This window comes from Carassius gibelio, chromosome A13, assembly GCF_023724105.1.
Source record: "Carassius gibelio isolate Cgi1373 ecotype wild population from Czech Republic chromosome A13, carGib1.2-hapl.c, whole genome shotgun sequence".
Lineage (NCBI taxonomy): Eukaryota > Metazoa > Chordata > Actinopteri > Cypriniformes > Cyprinidae > Carassius > Carassius gibelio.
The window spans coordinates 12,711,667-12,735,520 of record NC_068383.1 but is presented as its reverse complement, the minus strand read 5'-3'; the positions used below and the strand labels follow the sequence as shown (position 1 = coordinate 12,735,520).

The following is a 23,854-nucleotide window of genomic DNA, read 5'->3' as shown; positions in this document are numbered from 1 at the left end:
GGTCTAATGACACGATATTGAAGATGAAATGGGCTCATTACATCATATAGATAGATAGATAGATAGATAGATAGATAGATAGATAGATAGATAGATAGACAGACAGACAGACAGACAGACAGACAGACATATGGATAGACAGATAGACTGATAGACCCTTCTCACATGACTGCGATCGTTCTCCACACACACTTCAAAGGTTACCAGATGTGCCCAATTCAAAGCTGTAAATGAGTTCTACTTTTGTGTCTTAACACGAGGATTTACCAAAAAGAGGGGAAACATTATCCAAGCTGCTCTGATGAGCTGGAGCATGTGTGTCTATTCAAATATGAAAGCGCAGATAGGAAACTAAGAGAGCAGATGATGGGGGAAGTGGAAGAAAAGGTGCACAAAGGAGGTAAACAACCAAAACCGTCTAAAACAAGAACCGTGGCAGAGTCGTTTGGACCTCAGTGAATGCGCAGGTCGAGCATCACAGTGCAGAGACACTTTCTCTGCGCCGTGTCCCTGGGCTGCTGCTGCAACTCAACACCAGCGATATCGATCTGTCCTAAGCCTCCACCAACCTGGTCGAACCCGAGTCTTTCTGATATTTACCCACTAAAGTATTCCCTTCTGCTAGCTCTGCCAACCCACAAGACATGGAGGGAGGAAAAAAGTCAATTATATACAACATGCTTGGATTCCCCTTAAGGAAGGAATCCACCCTTTCTAATCCGATCAATTCATGTCAGACAGGAGGCTGGATTCAGTGCTATCTCTGAAGTCCTGTAATCCAGGCTAAGTCTTCACACTGCTTGCTTCACCTCCACAAGAAAAGGGTTTGGTCCAGAACGTGATACAGCAAATTAGCTGTAGTGAACATTCAGACATGCTGCAGTGGATGGGTGCCAGTGTGCTAACAACTAAGCATAATTGAATAAGCAATTTAGCTAACTCCTACTATAGTCGTTGCTACTGTTAGCACGTACAATATGGGGGAATGGGGCTAGTTGTCACACTTTTTCTTTTTATTTTATTGTTGATAGTATTTTTACATTTTTTTTATATAAAGCAGGTGTGTTGAAATGCATAAAACAATAAAAACACATGCATTTTCAAATTAAAATAAACAGTAAAAAAAAAAAAATATATATATATATATATATATATATATACATATATATATATATATATATATATATATATATATATATATATATATATATATATATATATATACCAAATCATTGTTTTAGCCACAAATACTGTAATTAATAAGCTGTATCAACTTCAAAAACATGACAATTTGCCTAAACCCAGTTAAACAGGCTTTTGCTATATACTTGACTCTTTATTATATACTTGAAGATATGATGCTGTAATTTTAGTTTGGTGAACATAATTTACAAAAAAGGGTTTAAGAGGGTTTTAAACTAGATATTTGAAAGTTGTGGCAATTAGCCCCAGTCTCCCTTATTGTAGATATTCATCAAGGTACAATCAGATTTTATAGCTGATACTGACTGGTTTTCGGTGGGGTCCATGCTCAATGGGTGAAACGTCTGGTGAGTGCATAGAAAAAGACTTAGATCTTTGAGTTCAGCCCATGAAAAATGGGGGCAAAAACAAAAGTGTTGCATTTATAATTTTGTTCAGAGTATATATACTTATTTGACTTTTAGCCACTTGTGAACTATATCCAAGCAGTATATAACTTTGAAGTATTTGGCTGGTGGTGAGCCATTGGAAGGTGTCCCATTACAGACATGCAAAGGCCAACGACCAGTGCGCACAGTAAATTAGCAGGAACGAGGAGAGAGTGCTGGGACACTTTAATTTCCACTGACATATTGTGCTCCATGTACAGTCTGAATGGCTCCATAAAGAAAGTGTAATGATGGTCCAGGACACTGGCCAAATAGCTGACATGCACGGTTTCCCTGGTCAGCTCAGCACCAGGTTTGATCCATCTCATTACACCAGTCATTCAAATAATGGGTAGCTATGGGAGCTCTGGTAAGCTACAACCAATACACATGCCAAAGTCTACATCATAGTGGTTCATTCTCGCTGTCTGCTTAGTATACACAGGTGTTCAGGGCTGAGAACATAAACATATAAATCTAGATTTTCTAACATACTATAATAAAATTACATTAACAGATATAAAAAGCTTATTTCAAAACTATACAAATAGCAAAAAAAATATATACTTACGTGTGAATTTCTCAAAATAACACATATATATATTACCCCCCCCCCCAATTAAAAAAAAAAACAATGTTATATATTCTAGATGCTTTAGATAAAAGCATCTGCTAAATGCATAAATGTAAATGTAAAATGATTTTACATAAAATATAGTGTAATCAGTTCGGAAATCATTCAATAAATGCACTGCTAAACAGAATGTGACTAATGTTTATAAACAATATTCTTAGTATAATCTTTTTTCGGAAATGTCCTCTAAAACTTACAAATACTGAATAAAAACTGCACAAACACATTACAATCAAGCATTTTCTTATCTGTCCATATATGAGAAACTGGAGGAAGCTTAGATAAATCATCACCTATAAAAGGATTTCATCTCACGATCCACAATTTAGCAATAACAATATATTTTCAAACCGGTTCGTAAAAACTGCATTAACGCTTGTCTACCGAGATCGGAAAAGAACAATAGCTCCTTATTCTCATTCAGATGAATGCATGGCAAGGAGAGAGAGAGAGGTGCGATAAATTGGCCACCCCTGCTCTTGTCTCGCTTCAAAAGAATCTGTTAGAAAGAGAGGGAGAGGGGGAGGGGGGGAAGCAGGGAGCAAGACCCACACGATGTAGTTCCAGCCAATTGCATTCCAGAAAAGTGACCATGGCTGGAAATAAACAATGCACAACAGATCACACTCCACAAAAGGTATAAAAGAAAGGCAGATGCCAAAGGAATAAGGCAAAAGCAGGAGAAAAGAAATAATCCACGTTTCTCCAGCAATTCCGAAAGGCATAATTGTTTGAATCTTTTATTCAGGATTGCCATTAACCCTGTGCAGTGTACGGCTGTAACAATCTGCATGTGAAGGGAAATAGGAACCTCTCTCTCTCTCTCTCTCTCTCCCTATGTGAAGTTGCCAGGCTCACCCTCTCCAAACCACAGCCAGAGCCAAATTCGCTTTAAATTGTTCCTCACTGTCGCAAACAAAAAAAGCATTTAACACTCACCCATTGTGCACCCCGTCAACACAAACACAGAAATCCTTGCACAGATATGTAAACAGCCCACTAAGATTTCTTTGTTTGGATTTTGAAGCTGGGTAGGTTTGCCTTTGCTGCGCTTGCTTTTACAGCTTAGAAGCAGGTGGATGACAAAACATCAATCTCTCCATGCAGACAAAATGTCTAGCACGCACGCTTGACACTCTACACAAGCAATATACAATCACACACTCTAATACAAAGCTCTCAGCTGTAATGTGTGCTTGCTTACTGAATATTTGAGCATTTTTGGATAAAAAAACAAAAAACAAAACGGCATGTTAGAGCCTGTGAGCTTTAATGAAGGGGGAATTATACATCAAAACATCCATCCACAGACATCTGCATCCGAGCAGAAAATGGCATGGACAAGTTATTTTTCACTTCTTATATTTTCACTCAAGTATTAATGCAAATCAGGTGCTATCTAAAATAAATGTTTAAGTGGAGTGTTCCCACAGAGGAAACCAGTCAGAGAACAATGCTGATATTTGGGAGATTGTGGCTACATGTCACATCATTTAGCCCAGTGAATATTTCTCAGAATCAGTTTCTATAAACACATACAGTCCGTTTACATGAAGCATTGTATTCCAATAATAATCAGTTCAAAAGTCCAATCTGAATGAAAATGCTCCATGTAAATACCTCAGTCGGAATAAAAATGCTCAAACCGATAGAAATTTCAGCTGGATTGAAAAGGGTGGAATAAACTTTCTTCATGAATCGATCAAATTAAAAATTACACCATGTAAACAAGCTGATCGACACCATAATCATGGGTACAGATTTCTTCTATTTTGGCAAGTAAAAACACATATTCAAAGGGTTTGTTTAAATTTACACTGTAACATGCCTTAAACCAGTTGTCAAGGTGGCCTATTAAGGAGCATCAGCAAACTTCCAAGGGGACAACATGGATGACTTTTATGTCATTCATTTTATTAAGCTGTATTGTTAAAATAATATAATAATTAATTAAATAATAAAATAAAATAAAATTGTATTATAATATATTATACAATTATAATATAACAACATAGTCTAATCTTAAAAGCTAATAAAACATAAATGATATAAAAAAAAATATTTAAAAAAGAGATATAAAGGTAAGGCTACAATAGCCTCGAACAATTCCCACAAATAATTACAACAATGTATGATGATGCTCTTAAAACGTGTGACAACTTGCCTATATTGTCTTGTCTAATAAATGCAAGTGTGGGTTCATTGCGTTCACTTGTTCACCCAAAAAATAAAATAAATTAATAAATAAATAAATAAAATACGGAATGTTACATTTTAGTTTGGAGGACAGAAGTCTTAAAAGAGCGTTTTTGACCGACCTGTTGCACTGTGTGTAGTTTGCTTGTTTGGATTTTAATTAAAGCTGTCCTGTTTAATTAAAAGAAGCCAATATAAAAATCCATAAAATTATTAACATTACTAAACTTCACATATTGCTCAATGGCCCCTTTATTTTACGAGATGTTGAGAGATTCTGTACGTGCACACTGCCAACATATTGCAGTGATAGATTAGATATTCACATATTAACAGTTAAACAGGCTTTTGCAAATGAATTCAAACAGCTTGTTGAGTCAAACTTTAATGACGTCATCGGCTCGAGTCTTTTTGCGGGAAGTTACTTTCGCTTTCCCAGTCTATATCACAACAGTGGAAGAAGTGTCTGACTGCAGGGATTGACATTTGTATGCCTGTAAACCTTAAGTCTGTGTTTATATGGTTTAGTTTATTGTAGAGACATCTACATAGGTGTTTAGTCCGCGGTTTATGTTCTGCCCGTGCTTTGACATACTTATTTTTCATCATGAGCATGTTTGCTGATGAGAGAGAAAGCCCTATGAACATTGTGCTTAATAGGGAGAAGACAGTGTATGACGGGTTCATCACAGTACTGGTAAGAAAAGTTTCACATCTCAGTTTACACTCACGCTAAAGAAGACAGCGTATACAGTGTGGATATGCAATGTGGTGTGAATCGTATACCAGTGAAGCGATTGTCACAAGTGTCATTTGTTTCTCAATATTTAATCTTTGACAGGAAAAAGATTTCAGGATGAGAATATCTCTACCGCCTGATCATCAGATGAAACAGGCAAAGTATGACTGAAATCGTATGTCTTTAATGGTAGTTCCCTTTCGAAGGGAACTTCGACAATACGTCATCGACGCTATGGGGAACGCCTCAGGTGTGACAGGTGTCTGAAATCAAATATCATCTCACAGCAATCATGCTGACTGGCGACAGCCATGAATCATCAGCTTGAATTATGAGCGTGCGACCTGGATATAAAAAGGGTGCCTTGAAACCATGACAATAACCTTTTCGTCTTCAGGGACTGTTTTGTCACGAGATGTGTGTGTACTGTTTGGGTGAAGAGCACGCACAGGATGCTCTTGAGGGAGCGTCCTGTGCAAATTGTGATTTCCAATAGTGTTTTCCTATGAGAACGCTCCGCTCTCTTCTCGAGGGAAGAGAGTTCAGCATCTGGTCCTCGCTGATCGGGTCCCGCTCGTGCCGAGGCAGAGCGGCGACGCGCTTCATGGGGCTCCCAGATGGAGCTCGCTGACAGTCTCGAGAGGGGCGTTAACCTCTCGGACGCGTCATCGGCTGACGAGAGTGAGCTGCAGGTGGATGACGGAGACTTTTCTCCTACTAATACTGCAGCGAGTGCTCTTCAGGCCGGGCAAGAGATGGCTGAGAAGGATGATTTAGATCCTCAACCTTGTCAGCCATCCTGCCCCGTGTACGCAGAGTTAGTGGAAGTTATGGAGCGCGCCACTGACAAACTTCAGTTGCCATGGCGGCACGCTCAGGGAGAGATCGTTCGCGGTCGTTTGGATGATCGGTTTCTCCCTGAACATAGACCACCGGCTTAGCAGAGCCTTCCATTCCTTCCTGATCTCCATTCAGAGATCGAGACGGCATGGAAGAAACCGTACTCTGCCCGTATTCATCGACATCAGCGGGGTAACTTCGCTGATGTTGAGGGGATCGGTGAGTACGGTTGTGTGTCGATGCCACCCGTTGACGAGATGTTTGCGAACTATCTCGTTTCTTGGTGGGTGTCGACACTAAAAGCTCAGACTCTGCCATCCAAGCCCCTTAAAACGACGGCTCGCTTGAATGGCAGAGCGTAGATGGCTGCAGGTCAGGCTGGTGCTGCCCTTCATACCATGGCAGTGCTCCAAGCCTACCAAGCTGACCTGCTGCAGGATCTCGACCAGGGGGCAGGGCTGTCCCCTGAGGTGGTCGCTGAGTTGAGCCAGACCACAGATTTGTCCCTCCGGGCCACTAAACAGACTGCTGCCGCAATCGGCCGATCGATGGCGGGGATGGTGGCCACAGAGAGGCATCTGTGGCTCAACTTGGCTGATATCGGGGAGAAAGAAAAATCCCTTCTACTTGATTCACCAGTTTCGCCTGCTAAACTTTTTGGCACCTCCGTTGAGGTGGTGGTTGGAAAGTTTAGGGAAGCGAAGGCGCGCTCAGCTGCATTTAAGACCTGTATACCGCTGAGATCCGGGCCCCAGCCCAGGCAAACGGGAGGACCTGGTCCGTTTTGGTCTGAGAACCGTAGGCAGGACCAGAGGTCTAGTGTCGCCTCTCATGCCCCCCCTCCATGGAGGAGTAGGACACAGAGGAGGTGAGCCTCCCGCAAAAAGAGGGGCTTAAGGGAGGTCATTCAGCACAAGCGCTGCAACGCTCAGCGGAAGTAGGGTTTGATCTCCCTGGAGGGCCTTTTCTACCAGCCCTCTCCCTCTTCTTGACTCTCCAGGCGTTTACGTTACACCAGCCCTGGGGATGGGCCTTATGATGAGAACTATGTTCTGATGGCCCGCCGTAGCAACTGGTTGATGTGAGCGCCTATTTTAGGCATGTAAAAGTGGTGGACCCCAGATTCATTGAGAACTCTCTGGCGAGTCTTCACTCCACACGCCGCAGGTGAACTTTTTGGTTTGTAAAATTCTGTGTGCATAACTAACACTGAATGTATTTCTCTACAGACCTTGTTCCCTGTAGGGGGTCATTCTTAGAGGAGCAATTAAAGTATGGACTTTAGGGCCCTGAAGCCTCCCCCAGTTGGTGGCTAGAATGAATTAGGAAGAAGCTCAAAGAAGATTTGGCTTCTGTGCTGAGTATGTGATGGCCTTCCTGTCATAACATTTTATATGCGTGGTGGGCCACCGCTCATTTCTGTTTAGCCTCAGGGCTATTAGCCACCCAGGGGTAGAGTAGTTGGTCTTCCTAAAAAAAAAAAAAAAAAACTCTTTTGCTTTAGGTTTAGACTGACGCTGACGCTTCAGATAGATCTTCAGATAGATGTCCTGCCTATCGGTTTGTGACATTGGTATCCTGAGTACTCGCTCCCATGAGCTCTGTAGGGTTTCAGTAGGTTGAGTGTTTCACAGCCTCTCAATCAAGTAGGCTGTGGCTCCTCCGAGCCCTATCTATGCTTGTAGATCTATGCTTGTAGGTCGGCCCTCATCCGGGCCGCCTCTGTAGCTGGCCTAGGCTATGCTAGGGATGTTGGAGGTGTGTTGCTAAGTATAGCTTCCACATTCATTATGTGTTAGGCTTCCTCCCCTAGATTTCAGCCTCCTCTCTTAAATGGGAGTTGTTGGCCAAGGCCCGCCCCTTTCTCTGCATTCAGGGGTGATAGAGTAATGCAGGGTGGTAGCTGACTTAGGATCAGTGTGGCAGGGTTAGGCCATCTTTCGCTCTGTGAAATGACAGTTTGTCAGACCCTGCCAAACAGAGATGTTTGGGCCTCTAGAGCTGGCTCCACTCAGCCCGTTGAGCTAATCGCTCGACCGATGGGTTGAAGTGGGTTGGCTTGCAATTTAGCCCTCCCTGAAGTTGACCTACCACATACTGTGGTTGTCAGGTAGTAGGCCTCACCAGGCCTCCCTGGAGTTGAGTTCCAAATGACTTTCAGTTTCCACTTAAGGTTCTTATCTGGTAACAGGTAGTAGGCCTCTCTAGGCCTCTCTGTAGGTGAACTCCCACATATTGTGGTTATCAGAGAGTAGGCTTCACCAGGCCTCTCTTAAGGTGAGCTCCCACATACTGTGGTTGTCAGGTAGTAGGTAGTAGGTAGTAGGTAGTATCCTGCTACAGCCTGGTTGCCTACCAGGTAGATCTTATGCTCCCCTCACTGAGGGTCAATGTGAGTATGTGGTCTCCTGAGTCTGGTCAGTCGCTCATCAGGCCTGCCTGGTGGCATTTCAGGTGGTACATTCCCCTGAATAGTGACTGGCTGGGGTTCCCTCGGGTTCCCTAGCCACATTCCCTAGAAGGGACCCCTTCTAAGAAGTTGAAGTTGTGGTCCTATTCCCTTGAGCAGGCCCAGGTAGACCTTTCACTAAACTATGTTTATGGAGGTTTTCTGTGGTATCATATAGCTTGGGCTATGACCGTAGGGAGTGCTGTCACTGACAGCCATGTGTGACCTGAGGGTGAGTGGTTCTAGCGTTCATTGAATTGCTGGTTCTGACAGTTGTCACTGCCATTGGGCATGCACTCCCTTTAGCATGGCAGCGTGGGTATTTTGTTCCCCATAGCGTCGATGACATATTGTCGAAGTTCCCTTCGAAAGGGAACGTCTCAGGTTACAGATGTAACCTTGGTTCCCTGAGAACAGGGAACGAGACAATACGTCTCCCAGCCATGCCTTAGGGCCTGCCTGCCAAACAGTCCCTTCAGACGAAAGGATATTGTCATGGTTTCAAGGTGCCCTTTTTATATCCAGGTCGCACGATCATCATTCAAGCTGATGATTCACGGCTGTCGCCGGTCAGCATGATTGCTGTGAGTTGATATTTGATTTCAGACACCTGTCACACCTGAGGCGTTCCCCATAGCGTCGATGACGTATTGTCTCGTTCCCTGTTCTCAGGGAACCAAGGTTACATTTGTAACCTGAGACGTTTTTCTTGTATGTGATGTCCATTGAATGTTATATCTGTGTATATAGTCTTTGCCTTTTTATTAAGATAAAAGAGAATGTAAACAACAAGATATGGTTATATGTATAAATATCATAATTAATTAAAAAATACAACTCAATTGCACTCATTTTGTAAGCAAAGATATTATTGAAAAATCAATTTCATATTTGTACTTTTTGATAATGTTGTCAAAGAGCTTTTAAATTAATGAAAAACTTTTTAATTCCAGTTAATTTTGTGTATATGATATTGAGCTATTATAAACAATTAAGTCACATATAAACAGTACATTTTTATTGTTGTCATTTTAACTTTTTATTTATACTTATATATAAATTCCAACAAATTTATTATTATTATTTTCTTGTGCTTGTCCTGATTGTTTTTTTTTAGATTTCATTGTTGCTGCCAAATGAAACGGCTACTTCATGGTTATCAACACATTGTGAAGCAGGTACAATAGGAAAACTATTTCTCATCATTATAGAAATACATCTTAATTAACACACAATGTTTGGCATGGGGGAAAAAAAAGCTTTTTCCCTATATGCCTCTAGGGTAAACAATATTAGATTTATGATTTGCCCTGCCTAGATTAATGCAGTACCCTAACTAGTTAAAGTCCATTATTTTCTTATGAATTTAAAATTATTAATAATTAACTGTAATGGTCACTCTCATTAGTCAAATGGCAGGTGCTGGTTTTGAAATTCTCTATGTTATACTTTAATCACAATATGTGTATTTGTTTTCTTTGAACAGAGGTTACAGCATTCAGCTAATTTGATGGCTTTTATCCTGGAACTCAGGACAGTATTGGTAAATATCCTTAAAATATTGCAGCATTTATCCTTGGGGTTGGACATTACCATATTCATGTTGACAAATGTTATACATGATGTAATGTTCAGCATCATATTACCATAATAAGTACATGAGTCCAGCAGATAGAATAAATGATTCTCATTACCAACTTGTCTATTATCAGGAAGTGGCATTGAAGAGCCAACCAGGATGTCAGTCTTTCTCAACGCCTCAGTATTATTCCCAGCTGATAACAGAAATATAGAGCTTAGGATGGGATAAGTATGATGTTTTTAGTGGCCTAGTGCTTTTCACCTTGCATTGTGTTTTCTTTTAATTACATACAGTACAGATCTTGCATTACTGTAAATGTGTAGGACATTAATAGCACGCACTTCTGCAATCAACTATAGTTACAACAGTTTCATAAAAACAGCATGTTAGATTTATTGCTTTGTAATAAAAGAGGCTAATGTTGTGCCTGTCAGCCATGTATCAAGCTGTGATTTCACTAGGCTTCTCATTTTCCACTTTCTATTAATGTCCAAAGATATAATTATGATATTAGCAAATGCAAATTGGTCTAATTGGAGACCCACTCTCAAGTTTAATGGGGGAAATGTAGACTGAAAAGTTAGGCTGGAAATAAGGTGCACGTTTCAGACCTGAATTGCGGTCAGAAGTATTATACACCAGCGCTATCTGTAAATGCACTTGAGATTAATTAAGATCCTTAATTCGTGTCTCTGTTAATAGCCTCAAGTCCGGCACAGTTGCAGACCCTGATTGGTTTAGGAAGGGGGACGTGCCGCAGAACCTGGTCATTTTAATGAGTTTTAGTTGCCTTGAAGAAGCCACATTTACTGTTAATTACTGTATAGATGGGGTCAGGTCTGTTCTCCCCTCTTATCCCCAGAATAGTTCAAAAGAGTTAGATATTTGGAAAATTACAAAACATCAGTCTCTGGCTGCTTTATAGTGCATTCCAAGTATGCTATTTGGAATATTGCAGCAAAGCGTTAGGTCGTAAGAAAATTAAACTTGAATATTTTGACTTCGATCCCATTTTGCCCCCATTTTACTGTGAGATATTGCGTTTGTCATCTGAAACGGTTCTGATTTTTTTTAGACAATTGGTGCATGGGAGCCATGGTGAGAGGTTGTCACACCTTGCACATGTATGAGAGAGAAGCACGGGGCCTTTTGCTGTGGTCTTTTAACACCCGCCAAGATAATGACACCTGAGCAGGTTTCCTATTGGTTGGTCTTCCCACCATCTCACTTTACCCAGCAGTTATATCTTAAAACCCATGATCCCTGGTGGCACCTGTGAAAATGGAATAACTGTACTATTTTCAGCTGGTGGCTTTTTGCATATCTGGAAAGCTGTGACGAGAAGTCTTCGCTAAATGGCCTTGACGGTATTTGAGTTTGTGGTTTCCCCATCTAACTCTTTTGATTTTTTTTATAGCTTTACGCTTTCATCTATGGCCTTTTTGCATGCAAACATGCCAAATGTTCCTTCGCCATTTATGAGGGGAGCTGATTTTCTAGTTGCAAATGTAATGCTCTCATCAATCCTCCCAGCAAGACATCAAGCCGTCAAGCTGTTTCAATCAACTGAGGAGAATGCCAGCAAGGCCTGATACTGTTGTGGGAGATCCCTGTAGAATGCAGAGTGGCTGAATGGGGTTCCAGCTCAGAAAAAAAAAGAACAACAAAAAAAAAAAAAACATCTACATTTTGAGGAAATGAATGATTGGTGTGATTTTGTGCCAAAAGCTCATGTAATTGAATGCGATGTGAAAGATTTATCCCATTGCTTCATGGGTTGTGAGAGAAAAACACAGAGCATTAAGGACATTTTGAACATTGGAACAGAGAAAAAAAAGATAGTTTGTAGGTGGATCTGTCAATTTCTGCATCAAAAAGTCACCATTGATGGTTTTAGATTAAGCTAACAAAGTACTTTTTTAAATGCAATAATATGCACTCATAAAAACCCATTAAATAGCTGCTACATTTGTACATTACTACATTTGCATTCACTTAGCTTACATTCAGGGTTTCTGTTGGTAAAAAAAAAAAAAAAAAACATGCCTTGTATGCCTTTCTACAAATTAAGGCTTTTAATGTTCTTAAATCAGAGAAGATTATTTTAAATTATAATAGTTGTGACATTTAATGTTGCTTTCATTGCAAAACATTAACATCTTCCTCAGTTTTTTGTCTTGCTTTAAAGGATAAATATCCCAGTGTCCTTAAATAAAGATACATTTGCTTGAGATCCAGAAAGTTGTAAAGTCTTGTTTTCTACTCTTAAACACTTAAAACATGAGCAAATATTCCCTTTTGAATTAAATACATTTTCTGAGCGCATTGGCAGTTATAGGACAATACTGTTCTTGTTTTAATTAAACTCTGTTAATTTTGATAAATTTCACAGAAAACAAAACTTCTTACGTCATTTTACTTCACAAGTAAGTGTATCTTGATTTAATCGTATTTTGAAATTTGCACTAGAAAACAAGACAAACTCTGAGGAAGGACATTACTTTTCTTCAGTGTGATCACTTATGCTGAGTCATTCTAGATTTTATTGGTTGGGAGTGGTGGTATCAAGCTTTTTTTATTTTATTTTATAGAAATTAAAATTAAATTCAGGGCCAAAATAAATGAAGAAGTTCTTCTCCCAGAGTTTTTATGTGGATAGGGACAGAATGTGAAAATGTGATCCTGCAGTTTTAAGCAACGGGAACACTCATAGCAAAGTGTGCATGAATGGACTAACCACGATATGCTGTTACACAACTCATAAATATGCTGCTGAAATGCATGTGTCATGTGAAGTGATGGAATTTTAGCTATAAATTAAGTGGCCTCTGTAGTCGATTTCAGACTTTCAGCACTGTTGGCTGGGAGAAAAAAAATGTGTAGGTCTGAGGAGCATCTTTAAATGAAGAAATCAACCAAAACCATTTTGTGGTGCTATTGATCTGTTTTGGCAGACTGCTCTTCATCGATGCAGAGTTCTGAAACACTCAAGCTGAAGGCAGAGGACTCTGCAGGTCGTCAACACGACATTACAGTCAAGTTCAAGTCCAAGCTGAAGCCGGGGGTCAAGCCCTATTTTATTTCTTATTTCCTCTCACTTTTTATTTTAGGATCAGTTTTGCATGGTCCGTTTTTAAATGTTAGGTGATTAGAATTCATTAAAAAAATAGGTTTTGAATAGGTCCAGATTGCTGGACTAGTTCACACAGCTTTCTGTGTCAAGATTGTCAGACTCAGCTGGACTTCAGAAGGAGCAGAACTTTGGTTTAGTATCTAACTTTAAGCAGGTGGCACTAATATACTGTGACTGTAAGATTATGTTGAAAGATGGAGCTGTGAGATTGTGGCAGGGACTGAAGGAGAGGTGAGAGAGTTTCCGGGGATGCGGTGGCACAGATAAGACCATGAATGATCCTCGTAAATTGATTACAGGGGCCACAGAAGAAGCAGAAAATTGTGGCGTGTGAGTGGTTTAGCCTGAAAGACGGGTTGTTTGTGAGAGAGCTCTGCTTGGCATTGCAAGTAGTGACATGGTATAGATGTCAGTGTCTTCTTACGGACACTGCACGGGATCCTGATGAGATTCAGCAGGGCGTGAGAAGCCCCCTGTGCCCACCTGCCCACTGGCCTGCTGGGTGCTAAAAATAGCTGTGATCTACCCACCTCACATCTGCTCATCTTTCCAGAGCTGGGCAGCTTTCACAAGGCCCTCCGTCACCCAGCAGCAGCTTACTCAACAGGAACCAGTAAGGGCATTTCTGCTGCTGGTGGAAATGTGGGTTGTGGGGTCATACAGATAGTCGTATAGGTGTGGTAAGTTTTCCTTTTAATTTCATTACTAAGTGTATTATTCAAATTTTTAACAGTATTGTATATGTATGTATGTTGCATATGATATGCACTGCTGTTTAGTATTCATATGATATACCGTTGTCATTATTCCAAATATCTGATGCTCCTTAAGCCTTACCAAAATGAACAACAATAGTACCACAATCACTGTTTTTCAATTTGAATATATTTTAAAATCTAATTTATTCCTGTGATGGCAAAGTTGAATTTCCAGCAGCCATTACTCCAGTCCAATTGTGACATTTTTCTTTTGTTTTCAGGAATATTTTGATGAAAAGTAAGATCAAAAGAACAGCATTTATTTGAAATAGAGAATGTATGTAATGTTAGTATGTAATAAGTATGTAATTTACTGTCACTAAAAATAATAATAATAATATGTATTAATTAAATAAAAATTTAATTAAAAATAATCTCTTTTTTTTTACTGAGTTACTTTTTTTTCTACTTTTACTACTTTACCATAATTTCAGTCAAATTGCCATTTTTGCCAAATAGATTAAAAGTAAAAAATAAAATACAAATATTAATAATAATAAATTTAAATATATAAATAATCTTAGCATGTTTATTTTTATTATTATTTTTTTATTCTTATAACGTGTTTCACAGAATAAGCACAAGGAAGGATGGTATTTAATAATTGTGTACATAGCAAAACACAGTAATAAGCATTAATTCTTGCCTACATCTTACCTTTTACACTTGAATATTTGAAATACACCATTCCAGACTTCCATTAAAATTTGTAATTATAAAAGTAAGATGCATCTGATAAATTACTACTTGCTTACCATGTATACTATGTTAAACTGTGATTATATCACTCTTTTTAGTATCCTACTGAGGCCCAGAATTTTCTGCAGATCTCCCATTTCCACTAGTCATCATGTGGACCTCTCAGGTAGTCATAAATTGCTAAAAACATTTTGAACAGAACAAATTGTTATTGAAAACTTGATTTGGCATTTTATCATATTACCAAAATTATATTTTTTTTTTTCGAAAACCAATCCAATTACAATGTTTTTAATTAACAAAGTTTATTTATTTTTTAAAAAAAATTGGCATTTGAAGGTGTGTTTTTCTTGATAAAAGGTGTTCCGTTCCACCGCCACTTTGATGTTGATCCATAAAAAAAACAATAACTCTCCTCACAAAGGCTCAAACTGTGCCAAATAAACTGACAGGACGGTGATCTGGAAAGCTACATATGTTCGCAGCCTCTAATGAGCCTCGACGAGTTTCCTCTTATGTATAACAATTAAAAGCGAGAATGGAGACCCATTTTTCACTGTCGTTTCCTTTTTATCATCGTCCTATGTTTTTCGCCTCCTCCCCTGAAAAACAGGCTCCTCTTCAGTCGTACGTTTGCTCCAATTACTTTGAGGTGGATGAAAGAGACTTGGCATATTGCAGAGCAGTGGTGTGAGTTAGGGAGGGTTGTGCATTGTGTTGGGTGAGGGATGGCAGTGGAACATGGCTCTCTGACAGAGAAGACCAGCTCAGCACATAGCAGCCTTCTGTCGGCTGAAGTCCCGCTGCGCTGCTGATGTCTTGATGCATGTCCTCTGTTCAGGGAAGAGAAAGGCCTGTCTGCCTGCCTCACGTACTTTTGAATGCGTAAAGATTACCTGCGCTCAACTGACTGTGTGTGTGTGAGAGAGTCAGTGAGTTTGTGAGTAATGTTATACGGATCAGGAGATTTGCGGGGTGTGCTCTTTGTTTGGTTGCGGACACAGTGGTGCAGGTGTGTCTCAGCGGGATTTACACTCAACCAGCCACCCAGCCCGACTCCTGGAGTGCACAAAGAGAAACAATGCTCACTGCATGAATTTTAACCCCCTCAGTCTGTTTCAAAAAATGAAATAGCATATACATAAAAAGTTAAGGGTCGTTTAGATATTTTGAATACGACAATGTATACACACACACACACACACGCACACACACACACACACACACACACACATTTTTTATTAAATATATATCTATTTGACATATGCTTACGATCTGAACTGAAAAAAATATAATTATTATATTCATATAAATATATTTATATATCACTTATTTACATTAGTTCCTTAGTAGATGCTTGGCAAATAACTGAAAAAGCTGTGTATAAGATATTATTGTCATAAGATAGATGATAGGTAAAAATGTATAGCCTGAATGCACTGTAAGTCACTTTGGATAAAAGATTTTAAATTTAATAAGAGATAACAATATTGACATTCTTCTAATTATTATTATTATTATTATTATTATTATTATTTGTTTTAGTAAAAACATGTCAACTACTAGAAATCTAAATGAAATGTGAATAATTTCCATTTAATTATGGAATATATTGACATCTCTAATTTTATTTTATGAGCGCTAAATTGTCTAAATTCCTTGTCAAATGTATCCATTTATAAGATATACTGAGATACCAATGACCAAAACTGTGTTATTGATTCAATCCTATACGATGATAATGAATGATTACCATATTCATGCACAATTTTGTTTATATTGTACTCTTAAGGTACTGTGCTTCAAAGAATGGTAGTATTCATTTAGAGGTCATTAATGACATTTCCACTATGCATTATGTATTATACTGTAGATTTTTATAATAATCATTTGTTTAGCCCAGCATTGCTTCGTTACGTGGTGGGCCCTTAACCATCACAATTATAGACTATGAGCATTAAATAATACGTATTTCTCTTTGTGCAATTATTGATTTGTTTACTTGACACTTGTTCACTAAATGACTGAAAATGCACCATTGAACATTATGAGGAGGGACCTAATTGGGAGAGTTAACAGAACAGTTAGCATGCTGTCACCTCACTGGGGAGGAATCCATTGTAGCATTCGACATTTCGGGCACATTTCCTAGAGAAATTTGATTATGAGGACATCTCGCCTGCACCATATATTTAAATAAAAGCATAACTCTAATCACACAACCGGCATTAATTGGGAAGTGATTGCTCCGTCTATGCACCTGTGCAATGCTAAATTGCGTGTGCTGTATTGGCACAGTGACCCATCATATTTGTTTTATGCTATCCTTCCTATATCGAAGCATCCTGTCCTGTGTGGCATCAGTAAAAAATTCATTCACATTAATATGTTCTAGTCGTAAGACAGACACGATTTATCCTGATTACTATGCTGTTTTTTTATTTTTTTATTTTCCTATCTGCATATCCCTTGCCTGTCTAAAAAAACCTGAAGTCATTTCATTTGTTTTGTTATGTTCAATTACGAGCTCTGGCTGCTCCATTCAGCTGTGCCTCTGTGCTCTCCAATTTAACATGTATGGTAATGTATCAGAGAATCAAGCACATAATCAACATCAGCACACACAAATTATGTGACTAAAGAAAAACGCATGAGATCTCATCCTCTAAATGCAGCTAGCCTTGTCCCTCTTAAATAAACTGAAATTGGCTGTATTATGTTGTTGAGATATTACAGTGCTTCAAAATTACTGTCGACAAATGTGATTTAACATCTCACAATCTAAAATCAGTCTAGTTTTCCATTGAACCACAGCAAAAATATACATACAAATAAGAATAATGTGCATATATATATATATATATATATATATATATATATATATATATATATATATATATATATAGTGTGTGTGTATATAAAGTGTATCAGTTTAGATATTCAAAGTTTGGTAACAAAAAAGTTCATTTCAGATGTTGCCTTTTTTAATGCTAAATAAACATATTCATATTTATCATCAATAAAAATAAAGCAGTGGTCGTGGCTTTGAGCAGAGAGGATCTGGTGTTTAGACTAAAACATTCAGATTTTGGGCTGAGATTAAAGACTTTGTATTGGCAGCGGGGTGGAAAGAGAGGAGTGTGGGTCTGAGGTCACAGCGGTGTGGGTGACCTGTGCTCTCTCACTCTGACAGCACGGAGTGAAAGAGGGCCAAAGCCCATCAGCTGTCAATCATCAGCTGTGATTTATGAGCGGTCATACTCAAACCATTAGCTCTGCCTCACCACTGGACAGCTCCAGAGGAAACAGAGGCCTACTGTGTTTGTGTATGTTAGAATTAGTGGAAGCCGTAATGCTGAACTGTAGATGGGTCTTCTGTGGTTCTCTGTGATCAAACGCCATTGCTGAATTTCTCTTGTTTGCTGATGAATGAGTTTTGGTCTTTTCCTGTTCAGTCACATTTTATATTTGATTTGTTCTTGGCTGGTGCTTTAATCAATGGTTTGTTGACAGGTAGCTGATGAAGACTTGGCAAGACTTCAGTGGGAAGGTTTCTTTTTTCTTTTTCCTCTCCGAGTGTTGATGGCAGAGGGCTGAAGAGTTTGTATAAAGCAGTGATATGAAACCAGACATGTGGACAGTATCAACATTTTCCATATGTAGAAGTGTTCAGGAGTTATTAAAGACAGCCTAGGCAATGTCAGACAAAAACAGAAAAAAAAAAAAAAAAAAATTAAGAGTTGCACACAAATTTAAAAGGATACTATTTCTAGCATCTAAGGACTTCGGAAAAAAAACCCTTTAAGAGTACAACCACTGACTGAAAGGCTTCATGTCCCTTCAAACTGAAATGTTTGAGCCAATAGGATTTTAAATACAAAACAAAATTTAATATTAAAATATGATAATTGATTGATTGAATTGGCAAAAATAGTTTCAAATGCTGTGGCAGAAATAATGCACTCACATCACATATATAAATGTGGTCAATACAATAATTTTGCTCTTTCTGCAGATTTTTTAAATTGCTGTTTTCTAATAGATGTTATTATTTTTTATTAAAACATCTTGATCAAAACTTGATCTTTGGTAAAATTACAGACTTGTTTCTGCTGACGTATGGCCGACTTCTTCATTTAGTCCACAGGTCCCCATCCTACACTTTTGTTCTTTTCTAATAATCTGATATAAGTCATATTATACGCCAGGAAGAACATATCTGATGCTATTTCTGTTTCCTTGCATTCCCTTGAAAAAAAAAAAATCTCTTTCCCATGCAATGAAGATGCATGATGATCACTGGCTATCAAGTTTGGTTGCAGTGCTGTTTGTTTATCAATTTGGTTGAGTCTACCTAGGACCCCAGCAGATAGATGTTTGTAATGTCTGATCAAACAAAAATGTGATATGCAAAAAAATAAAATAAAAATAAAAAATCATAGGGTACAGATTAAGATAGCAGACTAGTCAACTAAAGATGTGGTCATATTTAAGACAGTTAAGCTCTTTTTTTTTTTTTTTGCAGGGAAAATTAACTTTCCGTCGAAATTAATGTTACAACATCTTAACAGTGTGCTTAAACTAAAAAAACTAAACAAAAAAAAAAAAAAAAAACAGAAGAAGAAAAAGAAAAAGAAGAAGAAGAATTTTAAAAATGACATTTCATTTTTTGATGAACTTCCGAAAATACCACCTCTCGAGCAGGAAAAGTACATTCAAGACTAATCTATTGCCCTTTTCAACTACAACCAGAGCACCTTAGTCAGTGTCCACAGTCAGTACCTGTTAAATGTGGAGGCTCTGTCTGAGTTCTGGTCGGTTTTGGATGAGATCGATGAGCAGATGTGGGTACTGGAACCTGAAAAACCCACAAAAGCAGATGAGAAGGATCGCCATCGGTAACATTACATTCATATTACAACATTTGAATCTCATTATTTGCAGATCACCCACCATCCATCCAACTATGCCCATCCACAATCATTTCCTGTGATATTAAGCTGCCATATCGCTGTTCTTCCCCAGGAAACAATGTCTCAATAATGGTACAATTTGACCCCAGACACCTCAAAATGCTGCCGGAGTGCTGTTTGCTCGGGGCTGAGCACGGTAGGCATTTTTCATATCTGCAAATCTCTCTGTTTATCTGCATACAGGTTTTATTACCGTTTCCTGCATGTGAGAGGCAGCGCGGATGTGAGAAACTTGTACCTCCCTCTCACGCACTTGTTTTTCAATCACCTCCGTACATAAGTGCACATGCTGTAAATGCTTTACTGCATTTAGACAGGACCACTGGAGTGACCGAACTGACAGCCCGCAATATGTTTGCGGAGCAGAGTGCTTTTAGATTTTGCATGAGATGGTGCTAAAATGGAGGTCAGTTTACACTATTTAAGCTGCCGTGATTGTTTCTTTAAATCCAAGGTCATGCTTGGCTGACAATAGTACACAGAACACATTGTCGGTTGCCTAGCAATGTTATTCACTGATATTAAATCTACACTTCAGTAGTCAAGACGGTGGCAGGCACGGGCCCTCCGAGGGTGGGGTCAGACAGAAATATTGCTTTTTGCATTTACAAATGACAAACAGAGAGTGTGGCTATCACGTCCTTCCCAGATTGATCTCTCGGGTGGAACAGCCATGATGAGCACGTTTTCTTTGAATTATTTGAATATTTCCCTTTCTGTCAGAGTGTTTGTCACAATGGGAAATGCCCTGTTCTTTTGCCCGCTCTGCTGTGGCATTTCTTTGAGAGAATAGAGATTAGAGGTAAGAAATGATGCGGATTTGCATTGTCTGTCAGTGCTCTCCGATCAGGTGGGGAATGCTGAATGAGAGATGAGGTAGAGTTAATTGAAACTGCTCGACTACATTAGGGGGGTGAGCGCTGTTCTTGCCTTCATATACAACACTCCCTCAGGCTTGTTTTTGCTATGCAGATTGATTGATATGATTTATGTTGATAGCATTTGTGTCCCTCAGTGCTTTGCAAACATTAGGAAGTCCAGTGTGGTTTGCTATTAGAAAAAAACATAAATAAGTATGTATGTTTTAATGCTGAATCATTGAAGATGTGACAGAACCGATAACTTTATTGATTTATTTTAGCAATTGTCAATGAAAGTTAAAGGTTAAATGAACATACATGTAATTTTATTAAATAGTAAATAAAATAAAGTTGACATAATATATATATTAAATATATTAGTTTATTTAAATTAATGATTATGGATTCATATGGATATATTTGTAAACAATATACACTACCATTAAAACTTTTTATTTTTATTTTTATTTTATTAATACTTTTATTCAACAGAAACAACACTGAATTGATCGAAAGGGACATTTATAGAGTTAAAAAAAGATTTGCGTTTCAAATAAATGCTGTTCTTTTGAACTTTCTATTCATGGGGTGTATAACAGACTGTTTTTAACATTAGTGATAATAAGAATCTTTCTTGAGCACCAAATCAGCATATTAGAATGATTTCTGAAGGATCACATCTCACTGGAGAAATGGCTGCTGAACATTCAGCTTTGCCATCACAGGAATAAATTGCATTTTAAAATCTGTATTAAAATAGTCATTTTTTTATTGTAATATTATTTGACAATCTTACTGTTTTACTGTATTCTTGACCAAATAAGAGCAGTCTTGGTGAGCTTCTTCCATAAACAAAAGCTTGCCAAAAAATATTAAATTCTGTAATTATAACCTTTTTTCAGTTGTCACTCCTTTAAGGGATGAGTTGAATGCTAATATGCATTTATGGTAAGCAAACAATTATATATTTCTGTTTGATTCCGACTACTTTTTTTCGAACGAGGTTGAACATGATTAACGAGGAATAAAAGTGGATGTTGCGTATTTCAATGCAAATTTGCCATTTTATGTGCATGCCACACATATTGTTCAGTGGATATCTGTATCACAGTGTAAAATGAATCAGAAACCACATGGTGAGAATGTCTTGGCCCAGAATGTTGATTCTCACAGTGATAGCCTGGATTTTTTTGGGCAGTAATCACTGAGGTGTATTCATTATACCATCATGACTTGACTGTATGCGTTTAATTAGTGTATGAAGGTCTGATTTCTTTCTCTCCTCATAGGAACCCTGACTGCAGTGTCCTACAGAATATGAAGGATGTGTTGGAGATAGAATTTCCATTGCCTACCACCCACGAAAAATCTGTACATTGCATATTTTCATCTCATACACTGCCACTTACAATTAGTTCCACAGCACCATCACATTTGAAGCTTGAAGGGTTTTTTTTTTTTTCACCTCGTTTTTTCTTTATGTTTTTTTCATCGGGAGAGGTGGGTACGGATTTCCTTTAATTGGGTTGTTTACAGATAAGATCATTACAATAACAAAGGTGGCAGAATCTTCAGCGCTATCAAGAGCTGTTTAATCATAGCTCCGCCATTTATCTTTCTTCCTTGTGTGCATTTTTTATGCTTTCTCTTTCTAAGCTCGGGGGTTGAAAGGGCGCAGTGTTTATTCACAGTCTGTACCACAGATTAATGCTTGACCATCATTAACATTCTGAAGCGAGAAAAAGTTTACTTGACCAGATGTTGAATTTTTTATCTTCCATCTTTTTAATGGATTGCTCAAAAAAAAAAGAGAAAAAAAAACAAGCCTCTAATTATCTAAACAGCAATATGCAAACACGGACAGTGGAGGAGAAGAGAGCAGAAGCATTTATTTGTATAATAATATATGTAAAATTATTTGTATATTCACCATTAACTCGTTCAACATTAACAGTGATTATTTACTCACCGTTGTGTAATTCCAAACCTTTATGACTTTCAGAATGACTGAAGGAATTTTGTTTCAATGTACATTACTGGTCATTATTTACCAACCTTGCAATGAATGAATACTGAATTTAAATTAAGATGAAAAAAAAAGCGTCCATGCTTCCTACGAAGATTTTTAAAACTTAAAATCATTTATTTATTTATTTATCTATTTATTTATTTATTTATTATTTTATTTTATTTTATTTTATTTTTTTGAGTTGCTTAATATTTTCGTTGAATCAGTTCATCCAGTTCACAAAACTCAATGCTCAATGACTAGGTGGCCAAGGCAAGCTTTTCTAAATGTTCAATTTCATCTTATATTTATATTTTATTACCGCTTTAATTTAATTACATACATTTTAGTTTTAATTGTCATCAATTCTGCTTACTGGAAAGGAATGTTATCAGTTTAAAAGCTATCTAGCTTCAAAAGACTTGGGATATTTTATATGAGTGGACTACTTTTATGATGCTGCTTTTATACACATCTTTTATGAAAATATTATATCCCCATTCGTTGTAATGTACTGTAAGAATAACTGCTAGATTTGTCAGAATTTCTCCTTTTGTTCTCCAAAGAAAAATAGAAAATCCTCCAGATCTGAAACAACACAAAGATGACTAAATGATGACAGATATGTCATTACTGGATACACTAAGAATTTTCTTTCATTGAAAGCTTATCTCATTTTGTTGTTGTATACAGAGTGTCAGTGTTAAATGTATTCTAGATCAGGTCTGCAATGACCCGCGCTGTGGCTAGCCTTTTCAGTAAGTGTTTCTTTATGATGTAAGAGCTTCAGATTCAGCTATCAGAAACAATGACCCTCAGCCCATACAAACAAAATAAATACAAGTTTAACAGTATTGTAAACAAGAGAATAATTATAGATTACCACGCTAAGACCAGTATGCAATTTTCAAAAGTTTTTTAATTTGTTATAGTATTTATTTAATATTTTATTGTTTTATTTGTCTTCACAGTACCTGAGAGGTTTGCCCACCAGTCGCCAAAGCTTCAGTATTGTGTTTGGAGAATGTCCTTAAAGCAGCAAGGTAATATTCAACTTACAAAAATACATCCGACACGCAACAAAAAAAAAAAAAAAAAAAAACATTATTTAAATCCACAAATAGATGTATAGTGCAAAAAATGACTAACTTCTGTTTTTAGCCCATAACTGTGAAAATGGTCACATGAATCGCTTAACAAAATCTGTTCATTCTGAGTAGGGGTCACATGGCATTAGGGTATTACCAACAAGAGTCAGTACCATAACAACAAGGAAGATCAGCATTATTTTGACAGGCAATTTAGCATGGTTTTCTGATTTCTCGAAGCCATCTCCTCCTCTGTAATGGTGC

At 37.9% G+C, this 23,854-nt stretch overlaps 1 pseudogene; it reads left to right on the top strand.

Moving 5' to 3' along the window:
* Positions 1-5,068: 5,068 nt before the first annotated feature.
* LOC128026592 (E3 ubiquitin-protein ligase FANCL-like) lies at positions 5,069-23,690 on the top strand (annotated as a pseudogene).
* The last annotated feature ends 164 nt before the right edge of the window (positions 23,691-23,854 follow it).